At 39.1% G+C, this 15,899-nt stretch overlaps 1 protein-coding gene across 1 annotated transcript in view; it reads right to left on the reverse strand.

Moving 5' to 3' along the window:
• The window catches only part of STAB1 (stabilin 1), a 2,761,215-nt gene that overhangs the window by 1,871,725 nt on the left and 873,591 nt on the right, over positions 1 to 15,899 (reverse strand). The gene's annotated exons all lie outside the window — the stretch shown is intronic.

Genomic DNA, 15,899 nt, shown 5'->3' on the forward strand with positions numbered 1-15,899 from the left:
CTTACACATAGGCTCATAGTTACATATCTTACAAATGATTTCACAGTTAATTGCCTTATCTACTGGTACACAATTGCATGCCTTATCCATGGGTTGAAAGTTACATACCTTAACCATGAGGTGGCTCATGGTTACATGCCTTTGTTACATACCTTATCCATTGGCACACAGTCACATGCCTTACCCATTGGCTCACAGTTACATTCTTTGTCCATGTTCTCATGGCTGCATGCCTTACCAATGAATTGGCGCATGGTTATTTGCCTTACTCATGACATCACAGTTGCATACATTATCCCTATGATTACAGTTACATGCCTTACACATGGTCTCACAGTAGCATGCCTTACCCATGGAATCAGAGTTACATGTCTTACCCTCAATCTCAGAGTTACATACCTTACCCCAGGGTCACAGTTACATACCTTACCCATGGGCTCAGAGTTAAATACCTTACCCATGGGATCACAGTTACATAAATTACCTGTGGGTTCACTGTTACATAACTTACCCTTACACATGGGTTTACAGTTACATACATTATCCTTAGGATCACAGTTACATACCTTACCCCAGGCTCACAGTTACATACCTTACTCCTTGGCTCACAGTTACATACCTTATCCCAGACTCACAATTACATGCTTTACCCTAGGCTCACAGTTACTTACCTTATCCCAGGCTCACAGTTGCATGCCTTACCCTAGGCTCACAGTTACATGCCTTACCATGGGCTCACAGTTACTTACCTTGTCCCAGTCTCACAGTTACATACCTTACTCCTGGGCTCACAGTTACTTACTTTATCCCAGGCTCACAGTTACATGCCTTTCCCTGGGCTCACAGTTACAGACCTTACTCCTGGGCTCACAGTTACTTACCTTAACCCAGGCTCACACTTACATGCCTTAGCCCAGGCTCACAGTTACATGCCTTATCCTGGGCTCACAGTTACATACCTTACTCCTGGGCTCACAGTTACTTACTTTATCCCAGGCTCACAGTTACATGCCTTACCCTGGGCTCACAGTTACATACCATACTCCTGGGCTCACAGTTACTTACCTTATCCCAGACTCATACTTACGTGCCTTACCACAGGCTCACAGTTACATGCCTTACCCTGGGCTCACAGTTACTTACCTTATCCCAGACTCACAGTTACATACCTTACTCTTGGGCTCACAGTTACTTACCTTATCCCAGACTCACAGTTACATACCTTACTCCTGGGCTCACAGTTACTTACCTTATCCAGGGCTCACAGTTACATGCCTTACCCTGGGCTCACAGTTACTTGCCTTATCCCAGGCTCACAGTTACATGCCTTACCCTGGGCTCACAGTTACATACTTTACTCCTGGGCTCACAGTTATGTACCTTATCCCAGGCTCACAGTTACATACCTTACACCCCAGGGTCACAGTTACATACCTTACCCATGGGTGCAGAGTTACATACCTTACCCATGGGATCACAGTTACATAACTTACCTATAGGTTCACTGTTACATAACATACCCTTACGCCTTGGTTTAAAGTTACATACCTTACCCCTGGGATCACAGTTACATACCTTACCCCAGGCTCACAGTTACATGCTTTACCCTGGACTCACAGTTACTTACCTTATCTCAGGCTCACAGTTACATGCCTTACCCCAGGCTCACAGTTGCATGCCTTACCCTGGGCTCACAGTTACTTACCTTATCCCACGCTCACAGTTACATACTTTACCCCAGGGTCGCAGTTACATTCCTTACCCTGGGCTCACATTTATGAGGAAACTACTCCAGGAATGTACCATTCTCCAGCCACTATCAAAATTCTAGCCAGAAAAGCCACAATATTATCCTATACCTGCATAATATTTTTTACCTTATGACTAGGTGGGATATACAAGTCCACCAAAGTAATAGGCTTCCTTGTCCAATGTCCTTTAATCACTACATATCTGCTTAACTCATCCCTCTGGTCTTTGATATTCCATATGAAGAAATATTGATCAATAGAGCCCATACTGTTAAATATCCACAAATGGCCAGCAAAAAGCAACCAAGGGTAATTCTGGTAAAATTTCAGTCCTGTGCTCTAAAGGAAATATTTTTTCTGTGCTTTGAAAACTATAAATAAAGTTTGAGACTCAAAAGAGTGTTTGTTGACAATGTCTACTCTTTGTTTACATATGAGAAGGGAAATAAATTATTCCCAGCCATCAGAAAATTCATGGAACTGAAAAGTTTATATTACAGTATTCAGCAATATTTAAGGTGTTCTATTCTTTGGACATAAACACTTATACGGGCCCTAAACAAGATCTGGAGGAATTGGCCAGGCATAGGGAGGAAACAGGTAATGCTAAAGATACAAATAGAAAACAGGTCCTGAATTGCACTAAACCATAGGTAGGTGCTAGGCTATCTGCCCGAGGGCATTTATAAGTTTAGCCAGAGTGTGCCGGCTTTCGCTGCCCCATTGATTAATTAACTGAGCCTCTGTCAAGCAGAGCCAATGAAGTGATCCCAGGGGTGTACTTTCTGTTACCCATCCACTTGTCAAGGCTTCTCTTGAAGAGTGTTAGTGAGGGGCTCTGCCTAATGTAATTAGGAATTTTGTTCTAAAGCATGTGGAGTCTCTGTGACAGGAATCTATCCCTCCAGCATGTTCTATTTATTGTTGTGGTGAGGTTTAGCTCACTAAAGGATGGCAGTGTGCCTATTAGTGAGAGGATACTCACCAAGTCACTCCTTGTCTTCCACTTTAAAATGCTGGACAAAACTAAAGACAGGAAAGTATTCACAAAAAAGCTTAGGGAAACTAGGAGGGGCTAATGATGAAAGAGTTGGAGTGATTACAACCTCAAGTGTAGCCAAACTCGTACATTTGAACTAAAACATTATTACTGTTCAGTAAAAATGTAATACTGGGATACTCTAATGTTCTTTCAATAGATTATGTTTCTCATAAGGTAAGGCTCACAGTTTAAATGATGTAAACATAAGCAATGGGTTTGGGATATCAATACAGTACTATGAAATAGCACAATAATTTACATGCCAGACATTTCTGGTCCTAGTAAGGGGGGACCCATAAAGTGCTTGATAATATGAGGAAGACCAGCTATAATGTAAATTGATTCCTGCAGACCTAGAATGTAGAAAGTATTTTAATAGATGAAACTAAACACATGAGAGGAGTAAAATAACCCCTTTCGCTGTAGGGATCATGGTACTGGGTCTCAATGTCCAGTAATGCTGTAGAAAGAGTAAGTGGGTTGTGAAAAATTCTGATTGAAGGGATGGTAGCTTTAAAATGAAGGAAACAATGAGTGATGAGGGGAACATGCGAAAGAACATGAAGGTGTACTGGATACCTGAGTGAGTATTCCCCTCGCAGACTGATGGAGGAAGGAGTGTCTTTCTGTGATGGAAGGACAGTGTCTAGAACTAGCATGGATATTGAAGGGAAAGACTAAATTAAGATCTGGACTTAACTATGAGAACAAGGAAGAGCATTTATGTGATGTAGGATATCTCTTTGAGCCTTGAGACTAAGGATTTGCAGAAACTGGCTGCAGGTGACACTCGTGATATTTTCTCTTTGGCAATAGAAGAATCTGGATAGACCTCAACTAGCAAGGCAGGAGAGGTAAAAGTAACTGAAGCATAGCTGAAGCACTGAAAGCTGCCAAAGAGTAACAATGACTGTGAACTATTGTGTATGTCTGCAGATAGTATTCTGAGATATTTTAGGCAGGAGTGGTTGTCATGTTTTATATTGTTTTTTTATTCAAACAGCCATGGGAAAAGAAAATAACTGGTGTGTGAGAGAGGAATTTGGAGAACTGACAAGGGCTATGTTAGAATGGTAAGACAATAAGGAGAAATGGAAAGATCTAGCTAAGGCACAGGATTTAATGTGGGGTATGATATATGTGTTACTTCATGAAGACTATATAAAGGCAGCTAAATTAACATGGATTATTAATGGTATTCTGGACAGGAAAAAAGTGGACGGAGGTGCTCACTTATGAAACTAAAATGAACATTCAGGTGATGCTGCAAGAGACCCGTATGAATAGTACAGAACATAAACAACTGATAAAAAAGTCAAGAATGAGGGAATTATTTTGTAAGTATAGAAGACCAATGAAATACAAAATACAATAAAACTATGACAGTAAGGGTTAATTTAGCAATAAAAACAAATCAACGTTATTGCAGCTTAAAACCTAGTTAAGAATAACTCCTTGTAAAGGCAGTAAAAAGCAAGTTTCATAACCCTAGTGGATAAATTCAGTTAAGATAAATAAAATTGAACCTATGCTGTAATAAAAAATACAAAAAAAATAGGAATATAGTAAGCTGAAACCTATTTACAACTTGGCAGCCCCTAAATGCAGCACACTTTTAAATATATACCATCATTTAAACCTGGGGCGTGCATGCATTTAGTCTAATCTGCCATAGCAGCTCATTATACTCTATTCTAAACTCTCACAGACCACCCCTGAGATTGTATGGAGCCTGGTAGAAAATAAAAAAAAACAAAAATTATTGTTTTTCATACACATAATTTTGTGTTTAACTAGTGTGTTGTTGATGTTCCTCATCTTAATATCCTAATAATGTTTGTAAATCCTTTTTACAGAGTGTGTACTCTGTTTTGTCAATGTAAAATGCATGGCAAAAATCACAATATGATATGTATATTATCCCTATGGAATTAAAATCACACTCATAATTTAATCTGAACTCATAAGAAATGTGACAACCTACCACTGGACCAGTAATCAAGGAGCCTCAGTCCTCACCACTGGCACACTCTATTTCCAGATGCAGCTCTCTGCATCAAGTGCAATTTCCCTTAAGAGCACACAGAGACCAAAGTCAGTCCAGGGCTGGTTTCTCCCTCTTTCTCCAGATCCCCAAAAAGACTTTCCACTGGCACAGCTATAGAATTCAGCTGAGTGGCCAAGCCAATACCTCCAGTATCCTCTCTGTCCATTCAGTGCTTCATGTCCCATTCCCAGTAGTTGACACTCACACTCTTTGAGGTTTGATTTATAGAGAGACACACACACACACACACACACACACACACACACACACACACACACACACACACACACGTGGGAAAGATTGGCACAGGTTTAATAGCTATGCCCCCTTTGCCCAGACTATAAGGTAGTTATCACTGCCACCAGCCAGGTCCTTATCAGCTACTTTAAGACCCTTAACAAAGGGTGTCCAATCTTATTGTGTAATGTTACTATTAATACAATTGGTAGTTTGATCAAGAGCAAGGCTATTAGGAGTGGTCCACAGTGTCAGCAAATAAATATGCAAGTACTCTGAGAACTTAAATATCTCTAGACAGATCAGCCATAATGAAAGGTTTAAATATATTTAATAATAAATAATAAAAGAACAAGAAAATACTCAGTATATAATCACAGTGATATCAGAGTTCAAAATCACAGCAAATATTTAAAACAACATTGCAGGACAGTCTCAAATAAATAAAAAAAAAACATTTAAATTAAGCTTTCTGACTGTATCTAAGATAATTACTATACCCTAATAGCTTACTATTAGTGCAAGGCAGATGTGTGGTAAATGGGTCTTCTTTAGTTGTTGTCAGGTCCAAGACAGAACACAGAATGCTGGGTCTCTTTCTCAGAGACTTCTTAAATTATCTCAAATATTACTGCTGGGATAGCTTGCAGAATGGCATCATTTCTTGTCATCTGGCTCCTAGTTCCCTGGCCCCAAAAGAACCATTGCTGGTAGCTGGTAGCATTTAGCATCTACTTGTAAAAATTCATAAACATGGGCTTTTCCTCAGATCTTTGGCAGATCCTGGAAGTCATAAAACTATTACCTTCCTACACATTTCAAAAATAGTAATTATTTCACTTTAAAGACAATGCAATCCTTGTTGCATTGAAACTGAAAGATATCATATTTTATTGAATATCCATAAAATAATTTAATGTCAACTATTTTTCTAAAATTTACTAGACTGAGGTTAACCTCTTGTATCGCAGTTTTCACTGTTAAAATATATACATTTAAACAGTTACAATAATGCATGTACATTTCTGTTCTATTCCAGTAGGGTACACTATGGATACATTTCAAGCACTTTGCAAAAACCTTTTCAACACATACATCTGTACCAGCAGTTTGATATACACAAGACACACAGTTCTAATACATTTGTAACAAAAGCATTTCATGTGAATCATGTTGATATTCAGAACTGACATAATTTTTTACAAACTTCCAAACAGCTGTGCTGGCAGTATCTCCCTTTGTCACAAGGGACAGTACTAAGTTTTAGCTCCTTCCCCTCATGTAAATATTTAAGCAATAACCCATGGCTGGGTGTGGGTAATGCTAGATTTACCCACGATTGGTGTGGTTTGGTCACGAGGGCAAAGCAAAGACAGCCATGGGTAAATCTAGCATTACCCAGACCCAAACATGGGTTATTGCTATTATACAATGACATTATTGAAGAAAAAAAATACTTACTTTTCTTAAATAATGCCTTTGTATAATACCTGCATGGTGCCCTTCCACGGTTTTCAGCTATCCTGGGGCTTTTTCTGATGTACTGCGCATGCATATGCTTACGCAGTACATCAGAGCTGTAGAGAAGCAACAACAGAGAAAGGAAGATCTCCGTTCCCTTTTTTAAAGATATCTCGCTATGTTAAATGAGTTTAACATAGCAAGATATCTTTGCAGAAAGCATCGGAGAAAGGAAGAGCTCCGTTGCTTTTTTTTTAAGATATCTCACTATGTTAAACATATAACATAGCGAGATTACAGCAACGGAGATCTTCTGTTCTCTGTTGCTACCTAACCCAAACAAAAAAAATCAAGTCTTATACTAATGGAAAAAGTCCAGGCGACTGGACCTTTTTCCATTAGTATATGTCGTATTTACAATGGGCATGCTGGCCAATCAGCATGCAGGTTTTGGAATATTAATGGGGGGGTCATTGTATAATTACATTGTTTACACATGCCACATTTTTTAAACCCTTCAACTTAGTGTTGTTTGCAACTAGTGGGGTAACAGAACTTGTTCCCTCAAACTTTTCTTTTAAGTTTTGATGTCTTTTGTACACAAAACATGGCTCAGGACCAAGGCATTGGATCCACCTCAAATAGTTTCCAATAGTTTTTGATAAGTTGGCTTATCCCTGGGGTTTTAGTACCAAACCTTAACAGTTTGTTCAAAATTAATAGAGTTGTCTTTCTCTGTTTTTAAGGCCAATTGTCTTTTTCTGCCCAAAAGTGAGGGAAAAACAGTCTGGTCTTTTTTTCAACACTTCTTCCTTAATGTCAAGTAACATTTTGTCTGGTTATCCCATAATGTTAAACATATCCATTAACCTAAATAATTATTTGATGAATTACTCATTGTCAGAGATAATGCAAGACACCTTAACCATTTGTCCCTTAACCAACTCTCGTTTTTGACTAAATGAGTGGTTACTGTCAAAGTGTAAAAAGCTGTTAGAAAAAGTTGGTTTCCTGTGCAATTTTGACTCACATCTTTGGTAAACAAAGTTCTTAATAATGGAAACATCTAAATAATGTATAACTTCCTTGGAGTGGGGGAAAGTAAACCTTAAAAAAAATCAATAGTCAAATTTAAGAAATTTACAAATTCTTCCAATTTGTTATAACTTCCTTTTCAAAAAACAAATATATCACCCAGGTACTTTAAAATGTAGCTATATGTTTCATATGCGCAAAATTGAATACACAATGCTGCTCCCAAAACCATAAAATGATGTTTGCTTACAAGGGGATGCATGCTGCACCCATAGCTACACCTGTCAGCTGCTTAAAATATTCTCCCAAAAAGTAAACATAATTATTAGATAAAACAAGTTCTACAAAATTGTTTATAAGATTAATCTCATTATGTGTCAAAAATTCACATGCTAATATCACTTCTCTAAACCACTCCATACCCAAGGTATGGGGAATACAGGAAAACAAGTCAATAACATCCACCGTAACCAATAGCCATTCAGGGTTGAGCAATTCATTGTGAATATTCATGAGAGAGTCCCAGGAATCATTAAGGATCTAATCATAACTCCTGATAAAATGCTTGAGCGTGTTGTCCACAAACAAAGCCAAGATGTGAGTCTTGAAACCACCCACAGCAACAATAGGATGAAATGGTGGATCTAAAGCATTTTTATGAATTTTGGAGGCACCAAATAAATTTGGCACCATAGGGTGGTCAAAGCTGAGAAATGTATAAAGTTTGTAATTGACTTTATTACATCATTGGTTAAATTGTATTTCTCTTAACTGTATTTATCCACTAGGGTTATGAAACTTGTTTTTAACTGCATTTAAAATTAGTCATCCTTAACTAGGTTTTAAGCTGCAAGAAAGATGATTTGTTTTTATTGCTTTATTAGCCCTTACTGTGATTGTTTTATTGTAATTTGTATTACATTGGTCTTACTTGACCATATGGTTTTTGATTAAGTGTATTTAAACTTGCTTTAATTAATGAATCAGACAAAAGCTTGTGCTTATTAAAGTTTTGCTTCTAATGTATGGGGCTTGCTGTCCATATTTCTTAAAGACATCAGTGGTACCTGATAAACTAACACAGAAAATGCATGTATAAAGGTTTACAAATGCTGGGTAACCACACTATTGATTGGTGAGGCTTTCTGCTGAAGTCAGATCTACCCACTGAGAGATAAGTAATCCATATTATGGTTTTGCACTTCATCTTGAAATATACACATGCTGGTGTTATATTTATGCATACGTTGCTGAGTTTTTGCACTTTAAACTACTACTGCTGTTGTTTTTGCTACTATATTTAACTGCTGAGCTGACTACAGATCCATCCACAGCTAGATAAACACTCCACATTGCTGTGTTGCATTACATCTTGAAATATACAATTGCTGCTGTTACATTTGTGCATTATTTGCAGAACATTTGCATTTTTATACAAAGTGCTGTTGTTTTTACCCCTGTTTTCAGCTGTTGAGGTCTTCACTTCTGCTTGCTTTGTGTTTGCTGATTAACTTATTAACTGCACACTGGGCTTCTTTTTACTGATTTTAAAGTTAGAAAAGTTAAGTCTGCCCTCCAGTGGCACACACTACTGGACAAACACATAGACCCACATATGCTGAGGGCCTTAAAAGTAATTTAGTAACACATTGTTTAAAGCTATAGGGAGCAGTTTGCAATATAATGGCTTCCATACATTTAGATTGGCTATTGCACCGGTAGCGACAGAAGGTGGAGGTGTCTCAATCTGTAACAAAAACAAACACACTAAAAAATGCTGGTCAAGTGCAGTAGTATGACAGGGTCTTTATCATTACCTCAAAACACCATCTCTTCGAACATCTAAACATCGACACCAAATGAGCAAAAAAACGAAAAGCACAAACAACCACTTCATGAATTGTTTCACAGGGAAAAAATTTGCTTGACCGTTACTGGGAATTTGCCCTTTTCTCCAATGCAGACCGATCTCAGAGTTGGTATATTTAGATAGGGGGTGTGTGGAGGGCACAGCCCCCCACATCGGGGAGTGTGGGGTGCGAAGCCCCCCACTTGATTAGAGTTTGAATGTTTGTTTTCCTGTTGGTCAGCCAAATGAATTTTTTCCCTGTGAAAAAATTCACGGAAGTGGCAGTTCGTGCATTTCGGATTTTGCTCATTAGATCTCGAAGTTTAGGTGTTAGAAGAGATGGTGTTTCATTGTTATAGTATAGCCCATATGACATACTTGAGTTTCTTCACGTACAACTCATCATAAGCAAAGTCTGATACCACATCCTTGCAAGCTACAGGTCATCCTCTACACCCCCAGGAAACACATCACTCTTGCTCAATTAAACTGGAGTCACTCTGTATTCAACCTAGCACCATACTTATAGGCAACTTCGACTACCCCACAATAAACAGGGAGTCAAACATAACCCAAAACTTGCTGGTCCAAATATTCCTAGACTTTAGTCAACATAAATGCTCTAAATTAGCTAGCGTGTATGCCCACTAGGGGTGCCAAAATCCTTCACCTAGTCCTTGCAACATGTGGAAATATTGTAACCCTCTCCCCATGCAAAATCCTGACTGATCAGGTTGGTCCATAAGGCTGCCCCCTTTTGAAATAAAAATAATACGTGGGATCTTAGCTAAACTTGGGACCTTTAGAAATTATTCCAAGGCAAGTGACACCCTGGTAAAAATTTCAAGTCCCCCCTCCAAAAAAAAAAAAAACAGGGAACGCTGCTGCCTATGGTGAATTGCTCACAAAACTCCTTTACAATCGTGAATACAGCTGCATGAAGGCAGCATTACCTTCCCAAAATAATTACAGGACAAACTCAAAAACAAGCCACCCTGGTGGAATCCCAACATCCACTAGATGAATAACAAAAAGAAGAAAACCATGGCCAAAAATAGGGAGTGCAATGCCCAGCAATGTACAAACTCCCTCATCAAACTAAATAAGCAACTAAGGAGATAAATTAAGTCTACCAAAGACAAATTTGAGGTAAAAGCAGTCTCCCAGGCTAAGAACAATCTCAAGACACTATTTAGCTCTGTCTGTAATCTCAAGGGCAATACACAATGTGCTGAACTAATTGTAAATGGAGCTACCTATACTGAGCCAGAGGATACAGCACATCTACTGGCTTTGTGGCATATCTAGAGCTCATTACGGGATAAAGTTATTCTCTGTGTAAATCCTTTGTGAAACTCTCAGTTGCCTACCATGTTCTATAAATGTTTGTAACCTTACTGAAGACTGTAAACTATGTTCATTTGTAAATGTTACTAATGTATATAATTTAGTAACTTGGAGCTTTTCTCCCTGGGCCTCCACTGAAAATGGACATGTATCCAGTCAGACTGTCCCAGTAAACAAATGTGAAATAAAATAAAATAAATAAATAAAATAATAAATTCAGCTCCAATTTTACCCTGCTTTCTCCCCAGACACCTCTCAAGAAATACCCCCAACCATAACTACCCCAACTATCACTTAGGAATGGATCCTCAATGTGCTTTCCAAGGCCAAAAACACTGCATAATATCTCAGGATACCTCCTTAATAGCATGGAGCATGACCTATTGAACCCACTAGAGTCAGTACTGAACCATAGCCTCCAAACAGGCCTCATGCCAAATGAATGGAGGATGGCAATTGTTATCACTTTGCACAAGGGGAGGCATCTATGGACCTGGGAAACTACTATCTCATAAGCCTGACTAGTTTTAGATGTAAAGCCATGGAAATAATTATCATGGATATGATTAATAACTAGATAGGAAACTTTCAGATATTGAATCCAACCCAGCTTGGTTTTGTCCAAAGAAGATCATACCTACTCAAACTGGCAGATTTCTTCAAGAGGGTCACTGAGGCAATAGGTGAGGCAAAATGGTGCATATTGCCTTGTTTGACCTGACCAAAACATTTTTTCACAGTATCGCAGACAAGCATTGTAGACAAGCTCACAAAATTAGGTATAGAGCACTATATCACTGACTGAATAGTCAGGTGGGTCACAGATAGTATTCCAAGATGTCAGGATAGGGCAGCCTACCTCTATAAGAAGGCTAATCACTAGAAGAGTCCCTTAGGGGGTATTGCTGGGGCTGCTCCTTTTTGGCATCTACTTCTCTGAAGTCACAGCTAATGTTAAACTGATGATAGTTGCAAACTGGGTATAGTCATAGAAATGCACAAAAATATAACTATCCTCCAAGAAAGCCTGACATAGACTAATGCAAGGAAATGTATAATTGTATTTTTTTGGAAAGACAGCCATCCTTGTAAATTATATCAGTGATAATACACCCCAAGGGTAGACCCAGTGGTCTGTGATTTGGGAATTTATATAGACAATGACTTGACCTTTGACCATCATGTGTCTACTGTCTATGCCGTGCAGCTTATAAGCAAGACTATGGCAACCAGGTCCAAATTAGACCAATCACTGAGTACAATGTCCACTTTGGTATGTACCTGACCAAGATATCATCATTCCATTGTAGTCGGCCCAAATTAGACCAATCATTGAGTACAATGTCCACTCTGGTATGTATCTGACCAAGATATCATCGGTCCATTGTAGTCGGGCCAAATTAGACCAGTCATTGAGTACAATGCCCACTTTGGTATGTACCTGACCAAGATATCACTGATCCATTGTACTCAGCCCAAATTAGACCAATCACTGAGTACAATGTCCACTTTGGTATGTACCTGACCAAGATATCATTGTTCCATTGTACTCAGCCCAAATTAGACCAATCATTGAGTACAATGTCCACTTTGGTATGTACCTGACCAAGATATCATCGTTCCATTGTAGTTGGCCCAAATTAGACCAATCATTGAGTACAATGTCCACTTTGGTATGTACCTGACCAAGATATCATCGTTCCATTGTAGTCAGCCCAAATTAGACAAATCACTGAGTACAATGTCCACTGTGGTATGTCCCTGACCAAGATATCATCGTTCCATTGTAGTCGGCCCAAATTAGACCAATCACTGAGTACAATGTCCACTTTGGTATGTCCCTGACCAAGATATCACCGTTCCATTGTAGTCAGCCCAAATTAGACCAAACATTGAGTACAATGTCCACTTTGGTATGTACCTGACCAAGATATCATTGTTCCATTGTACTCAGCCCAAATTAGACCAATCACTGAGTACAATGTCCACTTTGGTATGTACCTGACCAAGCATACGCAACAATTGGAGTTTCCTCCACAGAAAGAATACATGGTGTACATAACTTGTCCTTTGTGGATGCTATCAGATCCCTATTCTTGCACTCTAATAGAGACTGCTAAGAGACGACCTATGCCTGGTCTACAAAGCATCCTCTGATACAGCTCTGATGGACCTGCTGTAGATCTGCAAAACAAACAGCATCACAAATACCCAATCCAGTGACCTAAACCTTATCTACAACGCAATAATATATGTTGAAGGGACAGATATGTATCTCAAACATTACCCCTTTTCTGCAACAGGATCCATCCAGGAGAACATCCATGTGAAGCAGAGTTCTTCATTGCACTTATTCAAGCACAACCTGGACCAGCTGAAGGGGAATCATAAACTTACCTCTGATCTATTACCAATGTCGGCATTAGAAAGAGGAATCTAGTAAATGTTTGACCACTCAAGCTCGAGCTATATATACCCCATATAAAAATCTGTGGTATCAAAACTTGTCAAATACATTTGGGAAGCACAGCAAAGCCTAAAAACACCCTCTAGGGCCATTAGCATGGTAATCACCTATGAACCTGGGAACAGAAGGTAGAAAGTTTGGTATCATATATAAGAAACCCAGCTATGGGAAGATTAGAGACAGACACAAGGAAGATGTTAGATATAATGGGGACATTCTTTGGTCAGCTATATAGACATGACAACAACATGGGGTCAAATGTAGCAAAGCTGTCCCATTACCTCAGGAAACTTGATATTGTTAAACTAACAGGTGAGAGAAAAGCTTTGGAAGATACTATAGGTGAACAGGAAATAAGTGATGTGATAGGGGCTCAAAAGGTGGGGAAATTGCCAACATTAGATCGTATCACCATAGAAGTTTTTAAAAAAAAAACAAGAGCAGAAAATCACTCTGTTCAGGGGAAAGCTATTCAATAGAAGTATGAATGAGGGTGAGATTCCTCCTGTGTGGCAACAGGCTGTAGTTGTGGTGCTTCCAAAAGGATCGAACAGGCACTAGATCATACAGATCTATCTGGATCTTTAGCCACAATTATAATGCATTCATGACAACATTATCTAAGAGGCTAGATAAAATCCACAGGAGATTAACAGGTCTAGACTAATGTGGAATTATAGAAGGTAGACAAATGTTTGATAGCATTAATCACACATTGATGATCCAAAAACATATAGCTGATAGAAAAGCCCACCGATGCTGGTAAGCTTGGATGCCAAGAAAGCTTTCAATAGGTCTACTGGAGATTTCTGGAGGGGGCAGTTGTTCCCAGAAAGTTGAATAATTATAAGTTATGTACTTACCATAACTAGGCATCTGTGTTGTCCATTTTCATTCTTCCTCACTTATGGGTTATGGATCCGATCCTCGGATCTGACTTGGCTGCATATTTCAGACTTTGCATCCAACTCTCGAGCTCATCCCTCTACCCATAATGCCCTACTCCATCCCTATTGCCTCAGATCAAATCTGCTGCCCTATTCCCCAGTAATAGAAAGGAAAAGATATATAGCCAGACAGAAAAAGACAGGGCTCAAACCCGGAACTGTAGGTTCCAAACGCAGGCTAATATGTCCTTCCAGAAGAAAAAGAATAGGGGACGGATGGGAGATCAGTTGAGGATGAATGAAAATGGATGCCTAGTTATGGTGAGTGCATAACTTATAAAGGTGATGTTGTCCTTTTCATTCTTCCTCACTTATAGGACACAGACCCAGCTATGTTGATCTTGGGTGGCCCTCATGGAAGGATATTTTGGAGTACTGCCAAACGAAGGCAGTCTCTACTCCTGGGTATGATGTCCAATTTGTAATGTGAAACAAAGGTATGAGTCTTAGACCTTGCAGCAGCTGACAAATGCCATCAATAAATACCTCTGACCAAAAAGCCAATGAAGTAGCGATGGATCTAGTTGAATGAGCTTGGTGGGGGGGGGGGGGGTTGTTAAGGTCATATCTTTTTGAAACTAAATAAGTGAGATAGAGTCTGTAATCCATTTGACTAGGGTAATTTTGAAAACTGCCTGACCAAGGTGATTTGAGGAAAAAGATACAAAAATCTGATCTGATTTTCTAAGGTGTTTTGTTCTGTGAAAGTAAAAATGTGGCTGTCTGTGAACATCAAGGAAGCGTAGCATGCACTCTCCTTTATCGGAAACATTTGGAAAAAATACCAGTAAATTAATGGACTGGTTGATGTTATGTTCAGCAGTCACTTTAGGTAAAAAAATAAGCTTTAGTTTGCAGAGAAACCATATCTTTATGAAAAACAATGTAAGGAGGATTTGCTGAGAGAACCTGGAGTTCAGAAATTCTTTTTGCTGAAGTTCTAGCTACAAAGAAGACCATCTTCCATGAAAGAAATTTTAGATCACATTTGTCTGACTGTTTAAAACATTTTTGTGTTATACCTTGAAGCAGCAAAGTAAGGCCACAAGATGGTGAAGGACCCTTTATAGGAGGTCTCAGCAGGAAAATGCCTTTCATAAAAGCTTTGTATAATCTGGAGGAAGAGAGCGGAAAAAAGAGTTATTTCTTGTATATAAATTAAAGATTGCTACCAACTGAAATTTAATTGTAAAGAAACTGTCCACCTCTTTAAAAAGAGTTGTCAGAAAAAGAAGAATAAGAAGTTGGTGCAGAAAAGGGGTTGATGTCCTTGCCAGTAATCTTTAGCAAACTGAAAACTTTTCCATTTGCTTGTACAGACTTTTTTGGTAGAATGTTTTTGAGAAGCCAAAACAATGTCCCAAATGGGGAGAAAAGCCTGGACTAAGCTAACTATTACTGGAAGTGGAAAAACCATGCAGTCAACCTGAGGGCACAAAGATTGGGGTGTTGAATCCCTGACGGGTGAGAAAGGAGATCCTGAGTAGATGAAGATGAGACCATAGATAGGGGAATCACACTTGCTGAGGCCAGAAGGGGGCAATGAGAATTACTGAGCTCTTCAGCCTGCTTGCTTTCTGTAAGAACTTTGGAATTAGGGGAAGAGGAGGGTAAGTATAAAGGAGACCCTGGGGGGGGGGGGCAAGTGTGAAGCAGAGCGTCTCTCTGTGACCCCCCGAGGGGAAATCAGAGAGAAGTATGTGCTGCATTTGTTGT

The sequence above is a fragment of the Protopterus annectens genome, chromosome 7.part1 (assembly GCF_019279795.1).
Source record: "Protopterus annectens isolate FY-2018-M chromosome 7.part1, PAN1.0, whole genome shotgun sequence".
Taxonomy (NCBI): domain Eukaryota; kingdom Metazoa; phylum Chordata; order Ceratodontiformes; family Protopteridae; genus Protopterus; species Protopterus annectens.